General features: G+C 44.8%; 1 protein-coding gene across 2 annotated transcripts in view; it reads left to right on the top strand.

Annotated features, from left to right (window-relative positions):
• The window catches only part of asic1b (acid-sensing (proton-gated) ion channel 1b), a 715,429-nt gene that overhangs the window by 602,951 nt on the left and 85,719 nt on the right, over positions 1 to 26,759 (top strand). The window lies entirely within an intron of this gene.

The raw sequence follows: 26,759 nt of genomic DNA, 5'->3' as shown, positions 1-26,759 counted from the left end.
GAGTGGACAGGGAGAAAGTGTTCATGAAGGGGTCCCGAACGAGAGGGCACAGGTTTAAAGTAAAGGGAGTAAAAGTGTCGTGAGGTAAATCTCTTCACACAACACGTGGTTGAAGTCTGCAGTGCACTGTCTGAGACTGTGCTGGAGGCAGATTCAAGTGAAGCATCTGGAAGGGAGTTAGACTGTTGGCTGAAAGAGGGAAACGTTCAGGGTTGTGGGAGAAGGGAGAGACTGGGATGAAATGAGATGCCCATTTGGGGAGCTGGTACAGAGACAATGGACTGAATAGCTTCTTTCTGTGCTGTAACAATTCTGTAATTCTGTGAGGTGCTGAGTCCAGTTTCCACCTCCCCTGTTGACAGTGAACCACATAAGGGAATGGTAGTACAGAGGTTATGCTACTGGATCCGTAATCTAGAGGGCTGGTATAATGATCCAGAAGCAGGGGTTCAAATGGCAGCTTAGTCATACAGTATGGAAATAGACCCTCCGGTCCAGCTCGTCCATGCCAACCAGATATCCTAAATTAAACTAGTCCCACTTGCCAGCATTTGGCCCATATCCCTCTAAACCCTTCCTATTCAGATACTCATCCAAATGCCTTTTGAATGTTGTCATTGTACCAGCCTCCACCACTTCCTCTGGCAGCTCATTCCATACACGCACCACCCTCTGTGTGAAAACGTTGCCCCTTAGGTCCCTTTTAAATCTTTCCCCTCTCACCTTAAACCTATGCCCTCTAGTTTTGGACTCCTGTACCCTGGGAAAAAGACCTTGGCTATTCGCCCTATAAACCTCTATAAGGTCACCCCTCAGCCTCCGACGCTCCAGGGAAAACAGCCCCAGTCTATTCAGCCTTTCCCTGTAGCTGAAACCCTCCAACGGTGGCAACATCCTTGTAAATCTTTTCTGAACCCTTTCAAGTTTCACAACATCTTTCCTGTAGCAGGGAGACCAGAATTGGACACAGTATTCTAGAAGTGGCCTCAGCAATGTCCTGTACAGATGCAGCATAACCTCCCAACCCCTACACTCAATGTACTGACCAATAAAGGCAAGTGTACCAAATGCCTTCTTCATCACCCAGTCTACTTGCGACTCCATTTTCAAGGAACAATGCACCTTCACCCTTAGGTCCCTTAGCAAGCTTTATCCTAATCAATTAAACTGGGATGAATTATTAGCCTTGTTAATGATGATAATAAAATTCCCAGATTATCATTTTAAAAAACCCATCTGTTTCACTAATGTCCTTTAAGGAGGGAAATCTGCCGTCCTTACCTGGTCTGGTCTACACGTGACTCCAGACCCACAGTAAGGTAGCTGATTCTTAACCACCCTCCAAAATGGCCACACAAAATCAGAACGAGCTAGAGAAACTCAGCAGGTCTGGCAGCATCCGTGGAGAGAGTGCAGCCTTAATGTTTCAAATTCAGTGACCTTCTTCAGAAGCTGAGAAACTATTTGATAGAGGTATTCAAAATCATCCACAGCTATTGCCAGACCATGCTGAGTTTCTCCAGCAATTTCTGTTCTGTGTGTTTCAAAGCTCCAGCATCTGCCCTTCCTTGTTTTATCTCTGACATGCCCACGAGGTTGTTGTCAGCTCATCACTATCTGCTCAAGGGCAGTTAAGGATGGCACCAAATAATGGCTTCAGCAGCAATGCCCACACCTCCCAAGAATGGAGTTTTTAAAATGGCTGGAAGTCGAAACTGGGGCTATGAGCATTTTTAACAACGTGCACTCTTGCAAAGGCAACTGGAGATTCAAAAAGACATTCGTCAGCTTGGTGCATATGTTATGGTGGGTGAGCAAAAATACAGCTTCCTACAGCAATCCCATGGCATTACGTGAGATAAACTTCATGAGCAAAGAGAGCTGTGAACTCATAAGTGGTTATCCTGGAGAGCATATGTTCAATGGGCCTTTGTCATTTTTTATGTGTTAAACAGCGCAAGTAATTATGCTTGCAGAGTTAGGAGGTAATACGAAGATTTCAACTGTGACATTTCCTGTGCAGACTATTCCATTGACGTCACTGTGAACTGTTTTCACTCCCAGCTGCATTGGTCTTCATTTGTAACACGTGCACGAACACCAGAAAAATTCATCAAATATGGCATTAAGTGCAGCAAGCTCTTGCCACAATGCATTAAGTGCCAAAGTTGGCACTGGGTGCCAGTGTCCCCTCTCCTTTGAAAAGTGGGCCGCAGGTTCAAGTTAGGGTCAAATAGAAAAAAGAACAAAGTCTCTCTCTCTTTCTCTCTCTCTCTCTCTCTGTGACTCTTACCAAGCTCAGAATTGAAAGGGTCAAACAGAGAAAGGAACAAAGTCTCATCTCTCTCTCTGTCTCTCTCTCTCTCTCTCTGTCTGTCTCTCTCTCTCTCTCTCTCTCTCTCGCTCTGTGTGTGTGTATCTCTCTCTCTCTGTCTCTCTCTCTCTCTCTCTCTCTCTGTCATTCTCTTTCTCTGTCCCTTTCTCTCTCTCTCTCTCTCTCTCTCTGTGTGTCCCTTACCAAGCCCAGAACTCAAAGAGAACATTTAGTGTTTGTGGCTTTCTGTGAATGAAAGCAGAGGCACACACTGCCCTGGCTTGCGCCACCAGGGTTTTGTTTAATATTCACTCACAGGGCGTGAGTATCACTAGCTAGGCCAGGATTTATCACCCATTCTTCATTGCCCTTGGAAAACTGCCGTCAACTCAGCTGCCCCATTTTGAGAGCAAAAAATTTGTTTAATTTGTGCAGTGCCTACCACGTCCCTGGGATGTCCCAAAGTAAGTCATGGCTACCAGGGAACTTTGGAAGGGTAGTCGTTCTTACAGGTTTGTCAAATGCAGCATTCAGAGCGAGATTCCACAAACAGCAGGGAGATGGATAAGTACATCAGTGTTTGATGGCAATGTTCAAGAAAGCAGTGTCGTAGAATTCCTTGCCGGAATAGGACTTTTACCTCTCGATGGCTCCTTCACCAGTGCAGGATTCCGGAATTACTGTACCAAAGTGTCAGCCTGGATTATGCTGTCCTGTCCTGGAGAGGGACTCAAATCTACAAGAGGCTAGAGTATTACCACTAGACACTGAAATGACACAATATGTCTCCATGGGGTTGAGGTGCATTTCAGACACCTTTTATGCCATGTCAGGTTCGACTGGGTGTGAATGAAAGAAGGGAAAGCGTTTGATGACTGAGGATTGGTGGTTTGCGGCTGAACGCGTACGGGAGTTGCTCTCCTGTGCCAAGACTCACGGATGAGTAATGGCCAGATGTGCCCGACTCCAGAAAGCATCTGACTGGCACTGCCTGTGCCCAGCCCTGTCCTCCAGCAGGCCGTCAGCACGGTCGGGCGAACACAAATCCCATTGCCTTGAAACCAAAACCCCCGAGGATAAACTTGGAGTAAACAAAACCTTTCTTCACAGTGCTAATGTTCACTGTGTAAAGCATAATGCCACCAGCTGCACTGTGCTCCCATCAGAGAACTTCTCGTTCCAACATTCTTGAGTCAGGCTGAGGTCATTGAACCAGTTGTTGATGAATCCCTAAACAAAAAATTTGCATTTATGTGACACGTTTCATGACCACCAGGTATCTTTCATAGAATCCCTACAGTGTAGAAACAGGCCTTTTAGGGCAACAAATCCACACCAACCCTCTGAGGCGTAGCCCACCCAGACACATTCCCCTGCCCTCTTATCTGTTTTTACCCCTGACTGATGCACCTAACCTACACGTCCCTGAACACTATGGGCAATTTTGCTTGGGCAATTCACCTGACCTGTACATCTTTGGACTGTGGAAGGAAACCGGAGCACCCGGAGGGAACCCACGCAGACACAAGGAGAATGTGCAAACTCCAGACAGACAACCGCCCAAGGCCAGGATTGAACCCAGGTCCCTGGCGCTGTGAGGCAGCAGCGCTAGCCACTGAGCCACCATGCCACCTGGCACTTTGCAGCCAATGAAGTACTTTTTGAAGAGTGGTCATTGATGCAGTGTGGGGGGACATGGCAACCAATTTACAAACTCCCACAAACAGCAATTTGCTAATGACTAGAGATTCTGTTTTGGTGATGTTGATTTTTAGCCCCAAGATGAACTTGCCTGCTCTTTCTCCAAACAGTGCGAGGGGATGTTTCACATCCACCCACAGAGCAGTAGGGACTCAGTTTAACATCTCAAGTGAAAGATAGCACTTCCTCCTCAGTATTGGCCTGGAGTGTCAGTCTTGCTTTATGTACTCAAGCCCAGAAGCGAGGCTTGAACCTCATGATCCTGAGCTGTGTTACTGACTGAGTCACAATGTAGATGCAAAGGCAGACCTCTTCATAAGGAACAGTGATACTCTGTCCCTCGCAAAGAGCTTCAGCTCAAATGTCATCTTCAGGTGTGGCTTCAAGAACAGCGTACAGCTTGTTAGCAAATGAAGGCCACCTTGTAAAGCTGAACTGCTCACGTTTCATGCAAACTATCCAGCATGGCCTGTTTTCGGACAAATGGTCTTGTTCTGTGCTGTGTGACCCACAGAAACATTGACAAGTTCTCAATCGTTTCTGCACCTCATTGTTCAATCACACATTGAGGTCACAGTGAGAGGCGGGAGTCACATCTCCAAAGATAAGTTCAACATACAGCCCAAAGGCTGACACAATAGTGGAAGGATTTTCGATTGGAATTCCAACTTAGAAAGCCCAGAAACATGGAGCATAACATAATGAGGCATAATACAATTTTTAGTGAAGGGTTTCTCTCCATTTATGGTATGTAAATACATAAATTGATAAATGGTGAATTTGTACAATTAATGAACGTCGAAATATGCCACCTAAGGGTGCTTCAGTTCTGGATTTCTTGATGCAGTTTTGTAAACAATGAACTTGCGCAGATGTCACCTGTTCAGAAGTCCCAAAACACCTCACAATCAAATGAAGTGCTTTTCTTTTGGAAGTGCAGTGGCAATTTTAGCACAGCAAGGGTCCACAATCTGCAAATGAGACAAATGCATCAGTGTGGGACTCAGAAGGTATCGAACAGAACGAACTGATGGACTGCTTACACCAGGCATTGACAGGGAATGCATCCTTCTGTTAAAATCGTGTTCCAGCCTGTAAGTAGGCATTTTAAACAGCCCAGGCTCAGCTGTGAGTATTTAATAGTTTATAGCTTGCCATTGTTGGGCTGGATTTATGTCCCTGAAACGTGATAGGCAATGCATTAAAATTAAATGAATTCAATCCCCAGAACATTCTTCACATGCACAGACGATATTAAGCGTGGAGCCTGTGGGCCATGATGTTAAAGGCAAATATCTGAACCAGGATATTTCATTAAGTTTTATTACAGAACAGGAGCTGAGAAAGACAATAGGAGCCTTAGTGTTAAAGCTTATGGGAAGGGTCTAGCACTCTCCTTTCCTCTTGGAATCCGCATTTCATATTTTATATTGACCCTGTGGTTGCTCATCTTATTTGGCACCTCAGATGATTTTGTCGAGTTTTGGTGATGAATAGCTCAGGAGTTGGAGTGGGCTTTGGAGTCCAGCTGCTAATATGGAGCTGCTTGGATTCAACCTGATATGGATTTTTTTCCAAGGTCCTGTGGAAAATTGGTTCAAATAGTACCAGCCACATCTCAGTGAGTAGCATTTTCCTCTCAGTCCCTCTCGAAGGACTTTTTGTTTCTTTATTCATTCATGGGATATGGATATTGCTGGCAAAGCCAGCATTAGTCATCCATCCTTAATTGCTCTTGAATTGATTGCTGGTGAGCCCATCTTCAGAGAGCACTTAAGAACCAACTGCACTGGATGTGGAGTCACGTGTAGGCTCTGCCCAGGTAAAAAACATAAGAACTTAAGAACTAGGAGCAGGAGGAGGCAATTCAGTCCCTGGAGCCTGCTCGGTCATTTGATACGATCATGGCTGGTCTCACCTCTGCCTTAATTCCACTTTCCTGCCCACTCTCCACAACGCTTCAATGCACTACTAATTAAAAATATGTCTATTTGCTGCTTAAACTAACTGCACTCTGGGATAGTGAATTCCACAGATTCATGACCCGTTGAGAGAAGTGATTTCTCCTCATCTCTGTTTTAAATCTGCTAACTCTTCTCCTGAAGCTGTGACCTCTCGTCTAGTTGCCCGATAAGGGGAACATGCTCTCTACATAAGAAGATAAGAAACAGGAGTAGAATCATAGAATCCCTACAGCATGGAAACAGCCCAACAAGTCCACGCTGACCCTCCGAAGAGCAGCCCACCCAGACCCACTCTCCTACCTCATTATCCTGTATTTACCCCTGATTAATGCACCTAACCTACACATCCCTGAACACTATTGGCAACTTAGCATGGTCAATTCACCTAACCTGCACATCTTTGGGAGCATCTGGAGGAAACCCACACAGACATGGGGAGAATGTACAAACTCCACACAGACAATCACCTGAGGCTGGAATTAAACCTGGGTCCCGAGCGCTGTGAGGCAGCAGTGCTAACCACTGAGCGACCATGCACCACCATTGAATAAGATCATGGCTGATCTTTTCATGGACTCAGCCCCACTTACCTGCCTGCAGACCATAACCCTAATTCCTTTACTATTCAAATGTCTATCTTTTCCTTAAAAACATTCAGTGAGGTAGCCTCAACTGCTTCACTGAGCAGAGAATTCCACAAATTAACAACCCTCTGGGTGAATAAGTTCCTCCTCAACTCAGTCTGAAAACTGCTCCCCGTTATTTTAAGGCTGTGCTCCCTCCTTCTAGTTTCACCCGTCCGTGGAAACAGCCTCTCTGCTTCAATCTTATCTATTCCCTTCATAATTTTATATCTTCCTACATATACTTTGTGCATCTACTTTGTCAATCTCCTTTAGAATCTTATATACCTCCATTATATCTCCTCTCATTTTTCAAACATCCAAAGAGTACAGGCTTAAATGGCAGGTTTTCCTTCCGAAAGCATATTAGTGAACCAGGTGGGTTTTCTTTTAACAAAAATCATGAATAGTTTTGTGACCCACTGATTGACTTTCAAGTAATTAACCGTAAATTCTACCAGCTACCATAGTGGGATTTGTACTCATGTTTCCCAATGTATTAGCCTCTGGATTACTCGTCCCAAGATATTCTCACTATGCTACTATCTTCCCCACCCCCTCCAACAGTACGATTTAAAAGAAGAATAGGGCAGTTGTCCCTAGTTCCCGGGCAATGTTTATCCTTCCACCAACATTGCAAGAACAAATCATCTGGCCATGACCATAGTGCTGTTTGTAGAAGCTTGCTGTGCATGAACGTACTGCAGCATTTCCCACATTTCACCTTGACTTCACTTGGGAAGTACTTCATTGCCTGTGAAGTATTTAGGGACACTTCTGTGGCTATTTACTGTGTATATTCAAGGAATAGGCCATCTTGTAGAACAGGGAGACAGAGAGGTCTGCAGAGTTGAGAGTGTGTTGCAGGAAAAGCACAGCAGGTCAGGCAGCATCCGAGGAGCAGGAAAATCGATGTTTCGGGCAGGAGCCCTTCATCTTGTGGAACAGTCAACTCTCGCCGTTTGGCCCAAAAATCCTTCATTTCTCATATGCCTTGTGCTAGATTTGGGTGGGACTATTAAGCAGTCCTTTTTACAATTGTACTTTTCTCATTGACATGTCAGAGGGTTGGATGGACTGGGACTTTTTTTCCCTGGAGCGTAGGAGACTGAGGGGTGGCCTGATAGAGATGTATAAAATCATGAGATACCTGGATAAGTTGGCAGCTTTTCCCCATGGTAGGCAAATCTAAAACTAGAGGACATAGGTTTAAGGTGAGAGGGGAGAGATACAAAAGGTTCTAGAGGGCAGAAGTGGAAGAAGTGAGTATGGTTTCATCATTTAAGAAACATTTGGACAGGTGCATGGATGGGATAAGTACGGAGGGATATGGACCAAACTCAGGCAAATGGGATTGGATTAATTATGAAAACTGGGCTGCATGGACAAGGTGGGCCAAAGGGCCTGTTTGTGTGCTGAGGACTTCCAGGACGGTCTGGGACAACTATACCTTACTGTACGAGGTTAAAAGTCACACACCTCCAGGTTATAGCCCAACAGGTTTATTTAGAAGTAATTTCTAAATAAACCTGTTGGACTATAACCTGGTGGTGTGTGATTTTTAACTTTGTCCACCACCAGCTCCTCCACATCATGTACTGTATTAGGTTCAGCACCACGGACAGCGACCAGGGTCTGCATCTTTATTGGCTGCTCTCAAGAACTGGGCTGGATTTCAAACCCTCAAAAATATTACTGGTGCAAAAGCTAAACTTCGTGTCTGAAGACTTGGTCTCAAAAACTCGATTTTTACATGCGTATGTACTGTATGTGACCCATTCAATGCAATAAAGGATTCCAAGTAACTCACGGGAGCATTATAAGCAAAACTAGGTGTAAAGTGTGATTCAAATCTTGTATCTTTTGAGACTCCTGAACTGCAACGGAAAGCAGATTCAGCTTTCTGTGGGAAGGGATCCACGGGGTTCGTTAGAATTGCTGGCTGTGACATCAGATTTCTGAGAGATCGGCCTCTGTTTGATTTCCCTGCTCATGAGAAGAATAAATAAAGCTGGCAGATCGAATGCGGTCAGAACAAACACAGGGGGTCTTGGTGTTCGGTGTATTTCAGCCAGTAGTCAGATTCGGCAGGCTTGTAAATAATCCTGTTGCTTTTCTTTGGAAAGAGAGTTGTACAGAGATACTGAAAAGTTGCGTGAGTGGCTCAGCCTGCTGAGAAGCTGGGTGTTCTGTTTACCAGAGGCGACCATACCGTGTCAGGGTGCTCTTGAATGTTGAAAGGGAATCTGGGGAGGCTATGCCATCAGGACTGTCATAAACCCGGAGACTAGCATTCAGTAGAAACATGTCCTTTTGGTGATAACTTATGGTTTCTATTCAATACAGTTGATCCATATTTAACTCTCGTTCGTTTCAGTTTGATTTTCACAGTTATTAAAGTTTTAGCAAGTGAAATCTTGTCCACTGATTTTCCCCCATTGGGGCTGTTTGTAAAATTCCATTCTTTTGTGTTATTTGTCTCCAAGGAATCGTAGTAATATCCATGGGAGATATTAAGGCCAAGGGCCAAAGGCTTGGGTCAAAGAGGTAGGTGTCCTAAAGGAAGAAAGACAGGTAACGAGGGAGAGAGGTTGAGAAGAAAATTGAAGCCCTTTCTTTAAATAGACGACTCTAGATAATTATAGCTGCATGTGAATTGCAGAGGTTAATCACAATTTAATCATAACTGCTTACACCTTGCTGCTTTCTTTCTCTCTTTAAAATGTTGCTTTATTGTAACAAATGGTGACATGCATCAGATCCAAGCCACTTTCATATTTATTAGCCAATCCCAACCAAAATATGTGCTATTTTGAGAGGTCAGGGTTATCAGAACATGTAAAATGTAATGTCTCTAAAGCTGCAATGTTTAAGTGTTTGATGAAAACCATACTGTCATCTAGAAGGTCAATTAAAAGGCTGCAGTTTGGTAAACACTGGCTGAATCAATACAAGAGTCAATCAAGCAACTGTAGATATTCTGGTTCCAGAATTCTGTGAGTTCCCTCATTTCTTGATTTTTTTCTTTCTGTTGCAACTCAAGATTTGGTTTGAAAAATCAAAGTGTGACAGAGAGGAGTACACAAGGAATACTGTCAGTTTTTTCTATAATACAGTACTAATCTCCCGTGATGTTACAGAGAATAAGTCAGAGAGTTTGCACTCTCGCGCAATCTCTCTCTCCTGTTTTTAGCCTTCTGTTTCATTATATGGCTCTCCTTCCTCTGTCTCTGGCTCTTTCTCTCTTTCTCCTGGGTAACCACAAATCTCTCATTTTAATAAAAGTTCGTAATCAGCCTCACTGCTCCACACATTTAAGAAACAGTTTGTGGCTGTAATGGGGAGATATTTGAACTGGTTTTCTGGGAGGATCAAATCAATAGGGCCACCTCCATCCAAATCTTTGCTCGCTACACCTTCCTTGCGAATTGTTTTGCATCATTGTTTTTTTTTCTCTTCAATGAACATCTTTATGACATTTGTCAGTTATTACTTATGGGGCATGTGAAGTATGTTGCACTTTTTAATAGAGTGAATTATGGCACTGATGCTTGCCATCCTTTTTTCTGTAAAGGACAAATGTTTCAGCAGCTGGAGAGGCTGTTTCAAAGTGTGGTTCACAATAGATTTCACGATCGCTGGTGATTACCACAGATCAGCAAAGAGATCATTGAAAAATCAATGCGAAACGCAAGGTGGAAGCATTTTGAAAGGTTCTATTCAGAGGTCAGACATATATGCTGCCCATAGTTCAAGTTGCTCCAATTTGGTCATCAAGTATGGCCTTTAGTTGAAGATTGTAGCCTTTTGTAAAAGGGCATTCACTCGCATTTTTCCTCTCTCCACCAGATGGGAAAAACAAACAACTGCTCCAATTTGCTCACATAAATAGCCTCAGCCTCCACTTGCAGAATGGTTTCAGCTGTACAATTGGGTGTGCTCACGCAGAGAAATCTAAAGCAATTGCTTTATTCACCTTGTTGATTTTTGAATAGCTGCTATTGACATGTTTCAAGGGGCTTCATTATATGATCTCCCTCTACAATATCTATCTTATGCTGCCATGCCACTTGTTGTCATGAGCTTTGCGCTCATCTGAAGATTGTGAAGCTTTTTTGGGGGAGTTTTCTCTGATTCAGAACACATTTTACCACCCTGTTTATCCAGTAAACATTTGTCCAAACACTTTTTGATGGACCACAGTTGTTGTTATCGAGGGATCCAGAAAAAGACACAGCCCCTGGCCTTGGTAGGAGCAGCCTGCAATTCATGGCTTTGTTAGTGAACTAGACTTTGTGAATTTGCTACTGTTTTGAGCAATTCATGACTGGGCTAATGATCTTCTGCTGTTACTCACACAGCTTTAAGTGCCTGCTGAGCTGAGAAATATGCATTATTACAAGTGAGTAATGATTGACTGAGTCTCTGGTACTTTGCTTACATAGCAACAGTGGTTCAAAAAATAGAAATTCTTTGCGATTTTATGATAGCTTTTGCAACCTCCAGACCTCCCAAAATATTTTACTGTGACACTTCCTCTAGGCGAGACATGTAGCAATCATGTACATCAGGCAGCTCAAACAATGTCCCCTTCAAAATAACACGTCAAACAGCCACAGAAACAGATTTAAATGCACTGCACATGTCTTTTATTCATTCATGGGATGTGGGCATCGCTGGCTGGGCCAGCATTTATTGTCCCCGACCAGCTCGACCAGTAGTGCTGCTGCCAAGTCACTCTTGGTGGTGGACATTGAAATCCCCCACCCAGAGTATAGTCTGTGCCCTTGCCAGCCTCAGCGTTTCCTCCAAGTGTTGTTCAACATGGAGGAATACTGACTCATCAGCCGAGGGAGGACGACATGTAATCAGCAGGAGGTTTGCCTTGCCCATCTTTAACCTGTAGCCATGAGACTTCATGGGGCCAATGTTGAGTGTATCTTGAGTGTATCTTGACTGTATCCCACTGTGCTGCCACCTCTGCTAGGTCTGTCCTGCCACTGGGACAGGACGTATCCAGGGATGGTAAAGTTGGTATCTGGGATATTGTCTATAAGGTATGATTCCATGAGTAGGACCAGGTCAGGCTGTAGTCTATGAGACAGCTCTCACAATTTTGGCACTAGACCCCAGATGTCAGTAAGAAGAACTTTGCAGGGTCAACAGGGCTGTTTCTGCTGTTGTCTTTTCTGATGCCTAAGTCAATGCCAGGTGGACTGTCCAGTTTCATTTCTTTGTTGAGACGTTCAGAGAATCCCTACAGTGTGGAAACAGGCCGATCGGCCCAACAAGTCCACACCAACCCTCTGAAAAGTAATCCACTCAGACCCAGTCCCCTACCCTATATTTACCCCTGACTAATGCAGCTAACCTATCATCCCTGAACACTATGGGCAATTTAGCATGGCCAATTCACCCTAACCTGCACATCTTTGGACTGTGGAAAGAAACTAGAGCACCGAGAGGAAACTCACGCAGACGTGGGGAGAATGTGCAAACTCCACACGGACAGTCACCCGTAGCTGGAATCGAACCTGGGTCCCTGGCACTGTGAGGCAGCAGTGCTAACCACTGAGCCACCGTGCCACACTTTGTAGCGATTGATACAACTAAGTAGCTTGCTCAGCTATTTCAGAGTCAATTGAGCGTCAACCACATTGCTGTGGCTCTGATGTCACATGGAGTCCAGACCAGGTGAGGATGGTGGATTTCCTTCCCTGAATGACATTAGTGGACCATCTGCCATAGCAGGATTCGAACCCAGGTGCCCAGGCATTAGTTGAGTTTTGGGAATAACAGTCTAGCGATAATGCTGGTAGGTCATCACCTCCCATTGAGATAAACAGTCTGTGCTCAGCAAAGAAGATTTAGAGGCATTTTCATTTCCCAACTTTGTTTCTGAAGTGTGGTCACTGTTTAACATTGGAAACCCCGTGGCCAATGTGGACACAGCAAGCACCCACAAACAGCCACGAGACAATGGCTAAACCTACTTTTGTGATGTTGATTGGGGGTAGAAAAACTGGCCAGGCCACAGGAGGGGAAGGGCTTTGCAATTCTTTGAAATACCATGGTCAGATCTTTCATATGCTCCTCGAAAGCAGAGGGCTCCTCAGTTTGTCATCACATTTGAAAGACGCCATCTCAAACAGTGCAGCACTCCCTGAGGTTGTGCTCACGTTTTTGGAGTGGGACTTTGAACAGGATTGAACCTTCAAGAATAACCCATTGTTCGTAAAGTGATTTGGGTTGTCTTGAAAGCATATTCGGGTCCTTGTTTTAAAAAAAAGTAAGCAATTTCTTTCCTTCTTGAATTCCAAATGAAACGTGGGTTTACACGTCAGGAAAAGAAAGGGCGTCTTTACCCTTGGGCGAGAGAAAGAGGGCAATTGGATGATCTAATCGAGGAGTCCGAAGTGTGGTGGCATAGTCCCCACTTGCCTGGATGAAAACGGCTCCAAAAACACTCATTCAGGATAAAGCTGTGAGCATGATGGGCACCTCGCCCACCATCTTCAACATTTATCCCGTCCATCCACCCACTGACACACAGATGCAGTGCAGCAACTTGAGCAAACCTCCTTCGACAGCACCTGCCAATCCTGTGACAAGGGCTAGGGCAGCAGACACATGGAAGCAGCAGCCCGGAAGTTCCCTTCCAAGCCTTTCACCATCCTGATTTGGAAGGATATTGCCTATCCTTTACCTTTGCTGGGTCATTATCCTGGAAATCCCTCCCTAACAGCATCTACACCACATGGACTGCAGCGGTTCAAGAAATCAGCTTACTGCCACCTTCTCAAGGGGCAATTAGGGATGAGCAACAACAATGTTGGGAAGAGGTTTTTAAGACTATGAAAGTTTCTTACAGAGTAGATACGGAGAGGATGTTTCCTCTTGCGGTAAAAAGCAGGACTTAACGCTGTGAATATAAAGTCGTCATCAAGAAATCCAAATGGGAATTCTGAGGAAATGTCTTCATGCAGAGAGTGGTGGGAATGTGGATCTCACTCCCATGAGGTGTCGTTGAAGTAAATAGTGCCGATGCATCTTGGGGAAGCTAAAGCAAGTCTAGGAGGAAGAAGGGGATCCTTTCAAGTCTTTCCTTGACTGTGAGTAGACAGTTGTTCATTCAGTTTTCCTGAGAGCTGTGGAAACTGCCCAACAATATAAGCAGGGACAGCATTCAGACTCCCAAGCAACATTGTGATCCACTTCTTGAGGCATTTCTGCAAAAGACACCTTCAGCAGAATTAAACTTGAGATTATGTTATGCATATAAGAGCAAATAAAGTCTTTACTTTTAGTGCACTGCTGACTCTCCATTTAAACACAATGAGTTTCTCTTCACTGTTTCTTCGCCCAGCTGACCAGAGTTATCAACCATCACTCAGTTCCACCTCCAGCATCTGGTGAGATTTCATTGCTGCTTAGAATATCAGCAAAGCTCCCCTTCTCAAACACTTTCTGTTCTTAATTGAATCATGTGGGGAGACAAAACCACAGAAGAGCTCAATCATGTGCATGCATAAGATAACTAAGAACGGAACGAACTGCGGGCGCTGCAAATCAGAAACGAAAACAGAAATTGCTGGAAAAGCTCAGCTGGTCTGGCAGAGTTAACATTTCGGGTCAAGTGATCCTCAGAAGTGTACGCATTCCAATCACTTCATGTGTACTATCAACACCTTCTCACCCCCAGCACTACACCTCCCCACCCCCCACCCAATATTACAGAAATGTTGCCCCCTCCACACTTCACATCAGCTCTGATGAAGAGTCATCTCAACTCGAAACGTTAGCTTGCTCTCTCTCCATGGATGCTGCTTCACCCGCTGTGATCTCCAGCATTTATTGCTTTCAGTACAGATTCCAGCACCTGCAGTAATTTGCTGTTACAGAATGGAGAGGGCTACTGTTGACTCTTGAGTTATCACTGTATTAAACTTTGCCAGCTAGAAGTAAGAACTCACTTTTACAATGCACTGTTCTGGCTGCTCAGACATCCTGCATTGTGTGATTAATGCTGAGCGAGGCCAGTAAAAATGACATCTTCTTTCTCTGTTTGTTCGCATGGACCTGTTCAGTCTTTTATCCTGTCCACAGGAGTGACCAAAGGTGAGGCAATCTCATCAAGCTCTTAATTGAGAGGCTGGGCGGTATCAAAATAATCTTCAGCAAATGCCTTTGGGCAGTCGGTTACTTTATGCCAAACTGTAATTATTTGCACTGTTTCTTATTTGAATAGAAATGGTTGCATAATATTTTATTCTTGTATCTTTTTGATGTCAGCTGTGACTCAGCATGGTGCTGTCACCCTGAGCCCTTGCAAGTGGTTTGGAAAGGTGTCATGGGAATCCTGAGTGGTTGGCAAATGCTGGTTGCCAATGTCCATGGGACAAGGAGTGCGTGTGGCTGGTGCCAGTGGCTCATGCCCTGAGATGCTGTTTGGTCAGACACGACATAGTGATCCTTCAATGCAGGAGGCAAGCTGAAGTCGCCAGGTGCCCGCTCTGTGCTGAGAAACCTTGCCAACCAGCCTGTTTGGCACGTTTGGGGTGGCATGGTGGCTCAGTGGTTAGCACTGCTGCCTCACAGCGCCAGAAACTTGGGTTCGATTCCTGCCTCGGGTGACTGTGTGGAGTTTGCACATTCTCCCCGTACCTGCATGGGTTTCCTCCGAGTGCTCTGGTTTCCTCCCACAGTCCAAAGATGTGCTGGTCAGGCGAATTGGCCATGCTAAATTGCACATAGTGTTCAGTGCATTAGTCAGGGGTAAATATCGGGTAGCGGAATGGGTCTGGGTGGGTTACTCTTCGGACGGTCGGTGTGGACTTGCTGGGCCAAAGGCCCTGTCTCCATACTGTAGGGAATATAATCATATGAGGCAGGTTGGGCTGCTAATAAGGTGTTTAACGAATAATAATCTCCCTTGATTGGCTGGTAGGAAACTCAGTCAGAGGCCTGCAGCAGTGGATGGCGTGAGTTGGGACTGTACAGATGTTCAGCTGACACACATCAAACCTTGTGATTGCAATGTGTGTATCTATTGGGAAAAGCCCCAGGAAAAGATAGAGGCTTATGGTGTTCAGTCTGTCAGTCAGTGTGAGAGAGTTACTGGAAGTTACAAGGCTACAACTAACTGACTGCTCCAGGTTTAGCTCTTCAGCAGGGACAGTGCTCTGCTGAAGTTGCTTGGAATCTGCTGAGATTTGGTGATATCATCCTGGGGATGATGTCACCACATCATTAGGGTGGCATGGTGGCACAGTGGTTAGCACTGCTGCCTCACAGCACCAGGGACCCAGGTTTGATTCCAGCCTCAGGCGACCATCTGTGTGGAGTTTGCACGTTCTCCCGTGTCTGTGTGGGTTTCCTCTCGGTGTTTTGGTTTCCTCCCACAATCCAAAAATGTGCAGGTCAGGTGAATTGGCCATGCTAAAGTGCCCATGGTGTTAGGTGCATTAGTCAGAGGGTCTGGATGGGTTACTCTTTGGAGGGTCAGTGTGGACTTGTTGGGCCAAAGGGCCTGTTTCCACACTGTAGGGAATTTAATCCTGCTAAATGTGGGATGTCACTCCTCAGTAACCTGCGAGAACCCTTTTGTCCTCAAATCACCTTGTGCTGCTCATTGGCAAACAGCATTACACACGAGGCTAATTATCTTGCTTTGTATTGAATTGCCTTTTGAACTCCTGTGTATTTTTCTCCTCAGCATAAATAAATTGCTGGAATTGCACGCAATATTCCAAAAGTGACCTCACCAATGTCCTGTACAGCCGCAACATGCCCTCCCAACTCTTATACTCAATACTCTGACCAATAAAGGAAAGCACACCAAATGCCTTCTTCACTATCCTATCTACCTGCGACTCCACTTTCAAGGAGCTATAACCTGCACTCCAAGGTCTCTTTGGTCAGCAACACTCCCTAGGACCTTACCATTAAGTGTATAAGTCCTGCTAAGATTTGCTTTCCCAAAATGCAGCAACTCACACTTTTCTGAATTAAACTCCATCTGCCACTCCTCAGCCCATTGGCCCATCTGATCAATATCCCATTGTGATCTGAGGTATCCTTCTTCACTGTCCACTACACCTCCAATTTTGGTGTCATCTGCAAACTTACTAATTATATCTCTTATGCTCACATCCAAATCATTTATATAAATGACGAAAAGTACTGGACCCAGCACCGATCCTTGTGGCACTCCACTGGTCACAGGCCTCCAGTCTGAAAAACAACCCTCCACCACTATTTCTTCTACCTTCAAGCCAGTTTTGTATCCAAATGGCTAGTTCTCCCTGTATTCCGTGAGATCTAACCTGGGTACTCTACTCCCAGCTCCAAAACACCAGGTAAGCCCCAAGTGGACAGAGGAAGCACTTCAGGGAGACCCTCAAGGCCTCACTGGCAGCATTCCCGCAGACACCTGGGAATCACTGGGCCAAGACTGTCCGGAGTGGAGGGGGAGCATCCTGGAAGGTGTCAAGCACCTCGAGACCTGCTGTCAGGGAAAAGTGGAAGCCAGGGAAAAAGAGATAAAGGAATGCGTTGCCACACCAACATCCCACCCACCCCCTTCCCGCGACCACCACCTGTCCCAAGTGTAACAGAGCCCGTGGTAGCCACACTGGTCTCTACAGCCACTTACGGACTCAGCCTGAGACTGGGAGAGAGTCACCTGGTCTTGGAGGGACTGTTAATCATGATAGTGACTTGTTTAGTATGAGCTACCTTGGATGAGGGAGTGAAAGAGGTCTCTGCACAAACCCAACCCACATAAAGATCCTCACCGTTAAGTCAAAAAGTGTGGCACTGGAAAAGCAGAGCCAGTCAGGGAGCATCCATGGAGCAGGAGAGTCGACGTTTCGAGCACAAGTTCTTCAATGAGAATTCCTGATGAAGTGCTCGAAACTCTCCTTCTCCTCGGACGCTGCCTGACCTGGTGTGCTTTTCCAGCGCCACACTATTTGACTCTGGTCTCCAGCATCTGCAGTTTTCACTTTCTTCTGTACTCACCTTTGAGCAAGGCATCAACCACAACAGACATATCAAAACCTGTGGCAATGGGGAAGTGATGGCCAGGATATGCTATCTGGCCTCAGTCATAACCCTTCACACAGGCGACCCCAGTGACCAAGAAATAAGTTCATTCAGAGTCACTTACTCTCAGCAACTGAGCTGAGTCAGAATTACTTAGGCTTCAAACTTCCACAAACAGCAATGAGATTTATGACCATATGCTCGGTTTTAGTGATGTTGCTTGTGAGATACGTGTTGGTGTGGATTCCAAGCAAAGCTCTCCTGCTATTCTTCAAAGAAAAAGATCTGTGATCTTCATGTGAGTGGATGAATGGGGCTTTGAATTATTGTCTCACCCGAAAGATGGCACCTCACTACTGCTGGATTTTCAGCTCAAGTCTGTTGTCCTGGATGGTGTCAAGCTTCTTGAGTGTTGTTGGAGCTGCACCCATCCAGGCAAGTGGGTATTCCTTCACACTCCTGACTTGTGCCTTGTGGGTGGTGGACAGGCTTTGGGGAGTCAGGAGGTGAGTTACCTACCGCAGTATTCCTCACCTCTGTCCTGCTCTTACACCCACTATATTTATATGGCTGCTTCAGTTCAGTTTTTGGTCAAGTGTAGCCCCCAGGATGTTGATATTGGGGGATACAACAATAGTAATGCCATTGAACAACAAAAGATGCTGGTTAGATTCCTCTTGTTGGAGACGGTCATTGCCTGGCACTTGCATGGCATGAAGGTCACTTTCATCTATTGTCCAACCCCAAGTGATGTCTAGGTCTTGTTGCATTTGAGCATAGGCTGCTTCAGTATTTGAGGAGTTGCAAATGGTGCTGAACATTGTGCAATTATCAGCGAGCATCCCCACTTCTGACCTTATGATGGAGGGAAGGTCATTGATGAAGCAGCTGAAGATGGTTGGGCCTGAGACACTATCTTGAGGAACTCCTGCAGAGATGACCTGGCGCTGAGATGACTGACTTCCGACAGCCACGACCATCTTCCTATGTGTCAGGTATGACTCCAACCACCGGAGAGTTTTTCCCTCCATTCCTTGCATGAGAGAGGCTGGAATGAGAAAAGACCATTAATCCATCAAACTTGGCTTCCAGATCAAAGACCTATTCATTTAATCTCCCGAGGAACTATTTTTCAATGAAAGTACAGAACAGCAAGCCATCAATACACCTCTGCTGTCATTCAGATAGGACAGCGCTTGCTCCAGGATTACAAGTGGCATTGTGTGGTATTTAGTTTGATGAATATGTTCTATTTAAATTGTTCTCTACACAAATTAGTTTACTGAGTAAGCACTATATACACAGTTGGACACATTTCCCTCAAATGGCCACCTTGTGGGGATGCGCTGCAAAGACTTTTGTTTGATAATTGGACTTCCCTTCCATGCTTGAATTTGAATTAAGTTTACCTCTGCTTTGTAATGTAAATATCACTACACAGTAGAAGTACTTTCAAAGAATGAACACTGAATTACAAACTGTGTTTGACACTCTGTATAATCTCGTCCTGACAATATTCAACTTGCGTTTCAACTGATGCCTAATTTACTGCCTCTAATGTTGAAGGTCAATCTTAGAACACAGGGCCTAATCACTACAAGAGAAATTTGCTTTCGCAATTCCTTATTCTGACCATATTCCTGGTCAGCTCTGGTATAAAAATACTACAGAGAATTATATGTGTGCGTACTGTAGGTTTGGTCAATTTGTGTATTGCTGTAAAAATACATCTCATTCACTAAAACTCTCCCAAGCAAAGCATAGCAGGACAATTTTTATGATTGTCAAATGCTCCTCCTTTCTGTTTGTTGGTTCAACTGACCAATAGAGCAGTGAAGATAGGTTCAAATTCTGCACTGGGTTCTTTGATCACAATAGTTGGAATGTAAGCAATATTTGAGCCAAATGCTTGTTTATTTCAGTTCTGGGATGGGTGAAGCAAGCAAAGCAGCATTTCCTACCTGGAACAGGTGAGAAATGAATTGAGCAAGCAGATGGACATTTGAGTCATTGACCTGAAATGTTAACTCAGTTTCTATCTCTCCAAATGCTGCCAGTTCTGCTGAGTTTCTCTTTCAGCTGTCTGGTATTTTGCTCAGACATCTTCTTGTATTACTCTTGATGCTCGGGTGAAGCTGAACGATGTTAAAGGCGCTATATAGCTGCAAGTTATTGTTGTAATGATAGCATGTAGCCTTTTGAGCAATTTGAACATGACAAGCAATTAAACGTGAGGTCCAAATAGTCAGTGTTGCTTGCTATATTGGAGGAAATTTGCAGTGACAAAAACTGCTCCATCCCATTCCAAAGGGTGACAGCCAGACACAACTGGTCATTTCCATCCTTGATTTCCATTCTCGTATTTTGCTTTGGTGACACTGCAGATTGAACTCATTTGCACTGAGGATGGTGAATATGTAGACATGACTGCCCAGGAAGAGGGTGGAGGTGCCTCATAGGAAATTTAGAGTGCTGCATTGATATGGCCTCAAGCAACGGGACCACGGATTATGAGAGAGGTGCTGTATTTTTTTAACTTTGAGAGCATTGTGGGGTCTGCAGCAATCTCCCCAGTCTGATACGAGCCCCCCCCACCCCCCTCCCTGGAACATCCAGCTTCTGCTATCCTCCTCCGGGAGTCCCCATGGCTCTATGTGGGGTAGGGATTAGGTCCGTATGTTATGATGTATGGCACATCAGGATTGTGAGCAGGCGGAATGGATGCAGGACTCCTTTCCTCCACTCTCCGAATGTGTTCAGTGCATCATCGTTTGGATGAGATATTAAACTAAGGCCCTGTCTGCGCTCAGGATATGGAAATGCAGGGCACAGTGAAGCAAACCTAGATTGGACACTGTCATGTGTTTGATGTCTTATTAAAGTTTGGATTGTGGAATTCTCACCACTTCGACTGTTGGGAATAGGAATACTGAACTGATGAGAAATTCTACAATCACTTTCTCCACTTGATTAAATGTCGAAACCATGCTTTGCAGGATCATAGAATCCCTACAGTGTGGGGACAGGCCCTTTGGCCCAACAAGTCCACATCGACCCTCCAAAGAGTATCCCACCCAGACCCATTCCCTTTCATTTACCCCTGACAAATGCACCTAGCCTACACATCCCTGAACACTATGGGCAATTCACCTAACCTGCACATCTTTGGATTGCTGGAGGAAACCCCCATGCAAACGCAGGAAGAATGTGCAAACTCCACACAGACAGCCACCCAAGGCTGAATTCGAACCCGGTCCATGGCACTGTGAGGCAGTGGTGCTAACCGCTGACCCACCACGTTACGTCAGTGCAACAAGGCAGTTAGTTTGTTCAGTTGCCTCGATCGTGTGCGTGTGATTCAGAATAACACAAGAAGAGGAGCAGAAATTCCCATTCGGGCTGAGATAGACTTGGAGCCTGCCCTTCTCCCTCAGTGTGAAGTGTTGTTCCTCAAAAGTACATAAACGATTGTCTCTGTCTCTCTCTAAGATGCGTGTAGTCCCTCATGGAACTTGGCTGATTACTTATGCTGGTAAGGTGGGGGGAGGCACAGTGGCTAGCACTGCTGCCTCACAGCGCCAGGGACTCAGGTTCAATTCCAGCCTCGGGTGACTGTATGTGTGGAGTTTGCATGTTCTCCATGTATCTGTGTGCGTTTCCTCCCACAGTCCAAAGATGTGCAGGTTAGGTGGATTGCCCATAGTGTCCAGGGATATGTAGGTTCATTGGATTAGCCATGGGAGGTGCAGGGCAAGTCTGGATGGGATGCTTTTCAGACAGTTGGGCTGAATGGCCTGTTTCTCCATTGTAGGGATTCAATGATATGGTATTTTGCTTCCAATTGTTGGCCACTTCTCTATTCTGAGTTCACTGTGAATACTGGGGCTCACATCCATGGCTGTTGTTCTGCCTATAGTGTCTCGCTTGTTTCATTGTGTGAGCATTGACAAGTTATTTGACCATGAAGGGCATCAATCCAACTCCAACACTTGTCTTCAGATGAACATCCAGTTGTGCATATTTTCCAGTAAAAGCCAATGGTGAGAAGGAAGGAACTGCAGGCTTAAGACATAAGGCTAAGTGTCTGTCCAACTACTGTTCAGACTGCTCAACAAGAGCTGGATATTGTATCCAGGATCAGGCGTGTATAGCTTAGTGAGACTTACTGCAGGATTTTGGAAGAGGCTGTGCAGAAATCTTCATCCTGTCAGTTTGGATTGGATTCAAACCTGCACTGGCTCAAAGCTCTTTACGTTTCAATTTCAAATTAGTACTGCAGCCTTTAAAATGGATACATTGCTCAGCAAATAGTCTGGGTGTATGAGTTTTGCAAGTGGCACAGCACTCAGTGATCAGAGGCTCATGGAGGCTTCAGTTGGATTATGATAAATGCAGATTTTGCAAGTTACCAAGAGACGTTCTGCTTGGATCAGGAGCTCTGCAGAAAATGAACAACTTGCAATTTTAATTTGGCGTCTTTAATCGCTCATCCTGTGACTGAATTTGCATTTGAAAAAAAAAGCACAGAAGAATCTCCCGATGTGACAAGTGACAGATAGCAAAGATTCTTCATCACAAACTTGGTGTTGTGTCGTGCTAATTGGTAAGCTATTCTGATAGAAAAAAATCATAAATAAATTGGGCTGGTCAAAACAGAACTAAAACATGATTAAATTATTTAAAAATCGCACACACCAAGTTATAATCCAACAGGTTTATTTAGAAACACTCGCGTTCAGAGCGCTGCTCCTTCATCAGTTGAAGGAGAAGCGCTTTGAAAGCTAGTGCTTCCAAATAAACCTGTTGGATTATAACCTGGTGTTGTGTGAATTTTAACTTTGTACACTCCAGTCCAACACTGGCACCTCCAAATCATGATTAAATTAGAATGGTGTCAGACTTTGAAAATGGAGCTCAGATGTATTGTGGGGTAGGGGAGATTTTAGTTGACACCTGCTGAACTTGACAAGGGAGTTTCTGGTAGTGAGAGGTCCTGTGGAATAATGGACAAATGTTCTGATGTGAGTGATTTTGATGTTCCCCACTAGTCATCCTCAGGGCCTCTCTGAGTAACATTGACAACTTAGTGCAGCAAAATACAGACTCTAACTAGTGTCCACTGTAACCTAGGTTGAGATTCATTTTGAACACTGCTCAAAAGAAACATGACTTTGAAGCTTTTGTCTTGCCCTCAGCAGGACTGAAACACAAGAAGATCAACTTCAGAAAGCGACCAACAGTTTATGCTGAAGAGGGTTGACTACTGTTGGCATGGAGATTCAGCAGGACCTGTTAACTGTCTAAGTTCACTGATTGAATTCAAACCAGCCAAGTCGGCTCTGATTGGTCAGGAATATAGGTGCAGGTTAAGGCCACTTGACCCCCTCCAGGCTGTTCAGCCATTTGATAAGGTCAGGCCGGTCTGGTTGTGGTCTCAGCTCCACTCTCCTGCTTGCGGTCCAACAAATGGAACTACCCTCCTGGTATAGAGCCCTCCTCATCCCTTTCAGACTTTATATATTTCAATCAAATCACATCTCATTCTTCTAAAAATACAGTGGATATCGGAACAGAGTTGACCATTTAACCCATTGAGTCTGTTTTGCCATTCAGTAAGATCATGGCTGATTTGTGGTCTGACTTAATGAGTCTTTGGCCCATATCCCTTAATACCTTTTGCTTAACAAAAAGTTGCTGATCTCAGATGTAACATGAACACTGATCCAGCATCCACTGCCATTTATGGAAGAGAGTTCCAAACCCCTCCCACCTTTTGTGTGTAGAAATGCTTCCGAACATCTCTCCTGAACGGTCTGGCCCTCATTCTCAGACTATGGCCCCTAGTTCTGGAATCCTCAACCTGTGGAAATAGTTTATAGAGTCATAGAGATGTGCATCATGGAAACAGACCCTTTGATCCAACCCGTCCATGCCGACCAGATATCCCAACCCAATTTAGTCCCACCTGCCAGAACCTGGCCCATATCCCTCCAAACCCTTCATATTCATATACCCATCCAAATGCCTCTTAAATGTTGCAATTGTACCAGCCTCCACCACTTCCTCTGGCAGCTCATTCCATACACATACCACCCTCTGTGTGAAAATGTTGCCTCTTAGGTCTCATATTATATCTTTCCCCTCTCACCCTGAACCCATGCCCTCTAGTTCTGGACTCCCTGACCTCAGGGAAAAGACTTTGTCTATTTATCCTATCCATGCCCCTCATAATTTTGTAAACCTCTATCAGGTCACCCCTCAGCCTCCGACGCTCCAGGGAAAACAGCCCCAGCCTGTTATCTTTATCTACCTTGCCTTTTCCTGTTAATATCTTGAAGACTTGGATCAGATCACCCCTTAACCATCTATAGGCCGAACCTGTTCAGCCTTTCTCAATAGATAAGCCCCTTCATCACAGGAATGCAGCAGCAGTTGGCTCACTCGATAGCCCTTTCCTTAGAGAGAAAAGGTGCAATGTGTGCACAGATTCCTTTTGGCAACAAGGAATCACATCTAACCCTTGCTGCATCCACATACCAATGCCCTGACCAATCAGAGGCAGCTTGCTTGGTTTGAATTTAATCAGTTAACTCAACAGCTCACAGTTCCCTGCTGAATATCTACACCACGTATTGTCAAACAGTCAGCACCCAACTTCTCACGTTTCATTATTTCTGTTCTTTTTCCAAAGTTGGTTTTCTAGCATTTTTGTCCTGATGACTGCAAGACAACAAACTTTCATTTCATGCCTCCTTTTAACAGCATTTAAGTTCCATGCTGCCAAGAATCATTTCATTTAAGACATCAGCAGCTCATGCAGCCTCCCGTCTTGTTGGAATGGGATTGGATTCAAGCCCAAGTCCCAGAGGCAGAGGAGTCTACGCGACCGCTGAATCCAGGCTCTTAGTGATTCCTTCCAAAATATTTCGATGAGCTGTAATTATTTTTGACAACATTATCCAGTCCTGTTATTAGGAGGTATCATTCTATTAAAAGATTACATATTTTAGATTCCATGAACATTATGTGACATTTATTAAAGTGCCATTTATTTCAGCTCTCTAATTAGTCTTTCAATTATGCAGTGTTAAATGAAATGAGAAAACCTGGCCAATTATGTTGGGTTTTTTTTGGAGGTTGTTAAATCAAGTTGGTTAAGGAGTAAAGAGCAGCATCCGTTTCATTTATATCCATGTGCCGGTCTTTATTTCAAAGTTTTGCCTTTAGTTTTAATGCGTATTTTCTCCTTTTGCACTCCCCAGCAGAGAGAAGGATGGGTAAGCTATCAAAAGCTGCAGGAGGAGTCTGAACGTTACTCTGCTCCATTGTGTGGCCCATCTCTGGAGAAAATATGCAGTGATGAAAATAGCAAGAAAGGACAATGTCTTTGCTACAGAACTGGCCAATATATTAAACTACGTACCTCATATATGGTTTATGGAGCCAAGATATTAGCTGTAGCTCAGTTGGTAGAACTCTTTCTCTGGTTCCGAAATTGTAGGTTTAAGTCTCAATCCAGATAAGGGGAGAGGGTGACATGGTGCCTCAGTGGTTAGCACTGCTGCCTCACAGTACCAGGGACCCAGGTTCAATTCCAGCCTCAGGTGACTGTCTGTGCAGAGCTGGCATGTTCTCCCTGTGTCTGCTGGGTTTCTTTTGGAAACTCCAGTTTCCTCCCACAGTGCAAAGCTGTACAGGTTAGGATGGATGGGTCGTGATAAATTGTGCCATAGTGTCCAGGGATGAGCAGGCTAGGTGGGTAAGCCATGGGAAATACAGGGTTACAGGGATTGGGTGGGATGATGTTCAGAGGGTCAGTATGAATTCAATGGGCTGAATGGCCTGTTTCCCCACTACAGAGTTTCTATGATTCCAGAGACTTGAGCACAAAATTGAGGCTGATGGGTCGCCACAGTGAATACGGACAATTATTGACCATTTTGGGACTTGCGTCCTCAAGGGACAGATGTGTTCAGTTACTCCTTGACTTTAAAAACAAATGTGTTTTCTGCGTGTGGAACAAAGTATCAGGAGATCGAGTTTGACCTTTTCCCTGACAGACTTTTCCAGGGCAGTATCTCCATTTGCTTGGATAGTGAGCACATATTTTGCAGTGAACAAGCTGAAGCTATATTCCAAATTTGCAAAGAAACAGAGGAGAAACCCACTTTTCTTGTCCATGTGTAATCCCTACAGTGCAGAAAAAGGCCATTTGGCCCATTGAGTGTGCACCAAACTTGCGAAGAGCATCCCACCCAGACCCACTCCATCCCTGTAAACCTGTACAAGGTTTTTTCACCATGGCTAACCCACCTCACCTGCACATCTTTGTGACTGTGGGAGGAAACTGAGGCACGTGGAGGAAACCCATACAGGGAGAACGTGCAAACTCCAAATAGACAGTCACCTGAGCATGCAATCGAACCTGGGTCGCTGACACTGTCAGTGTTATCCACAATAGCATCAGACTATCACAATACCTTCAGAGAGGAATGGAGGGGTGGGGGGATGCAGTTCTGAGGAGAAAAAAGTAAGTTAATCGCATTGACATTTACCATAAAGCTGTGAGGCATTTTCTTAAGATCTGAAGCAGTTGATTTGATGTCAATGTCAAATGGGTGAAATATTCTTCTGTGCTACAAAAGCGAATAATTTAAACATTTTGCCTGCATTCAACTGATTGGCAACAAAGTGTGTACATGTCTTAAATATACCTGTGCAAAGCTCTGTCCTCCTCACGCTCAGGGCTGTGCAGAGTTTTCAGTGTAGCCAGAAATCGGAAGAGTTTAAAGGTGCCCTGGTTACTTTCCATTTAGTCTTAATTCTGTGCAGATGGATCAGATTAGCTTCCATTTTTGTGACACTGGGTCAAATGAAAACATTCCTAACCACCTGAGCAAGCAGTAACTTATGTGTGAGTAGAGCCCATGGCCTTTAAAGTCTGAGCCATCAGAGCACTGCCACTTTAAGTTCTGCCTTTAAACAATGGATAATAAGTGTTTGAGATGGATTAACAAGAACACCCATTCCAGATGCATTAATATCAAGAGTTCTGTCCATCCCCTTTTTAAGTGTATTTGACTGATAATAGTCTGGGATGAGGTTTGACTT

The sequence above is a fragment of the Chiloscyllium plagiosum genome, chromosome 43 (assembly GCF_004010195.1).
Source record: "Chiloscyllium plagiosum isolate BGI_BamShark_2017 chromosome 43, ASM401019v2, whole genome shotgun sequence".
Lineage (NCBI taxonomy): Eukaryota > Metazoa > Chordata > Chondrichthyes > Orectolobiformes > Hemiscylliidae > Chiloscyllium > Chiloscyllium plagiosum.
This window is presented reverse-complemented; position numbering and strand designations above follow the sequence as displayed.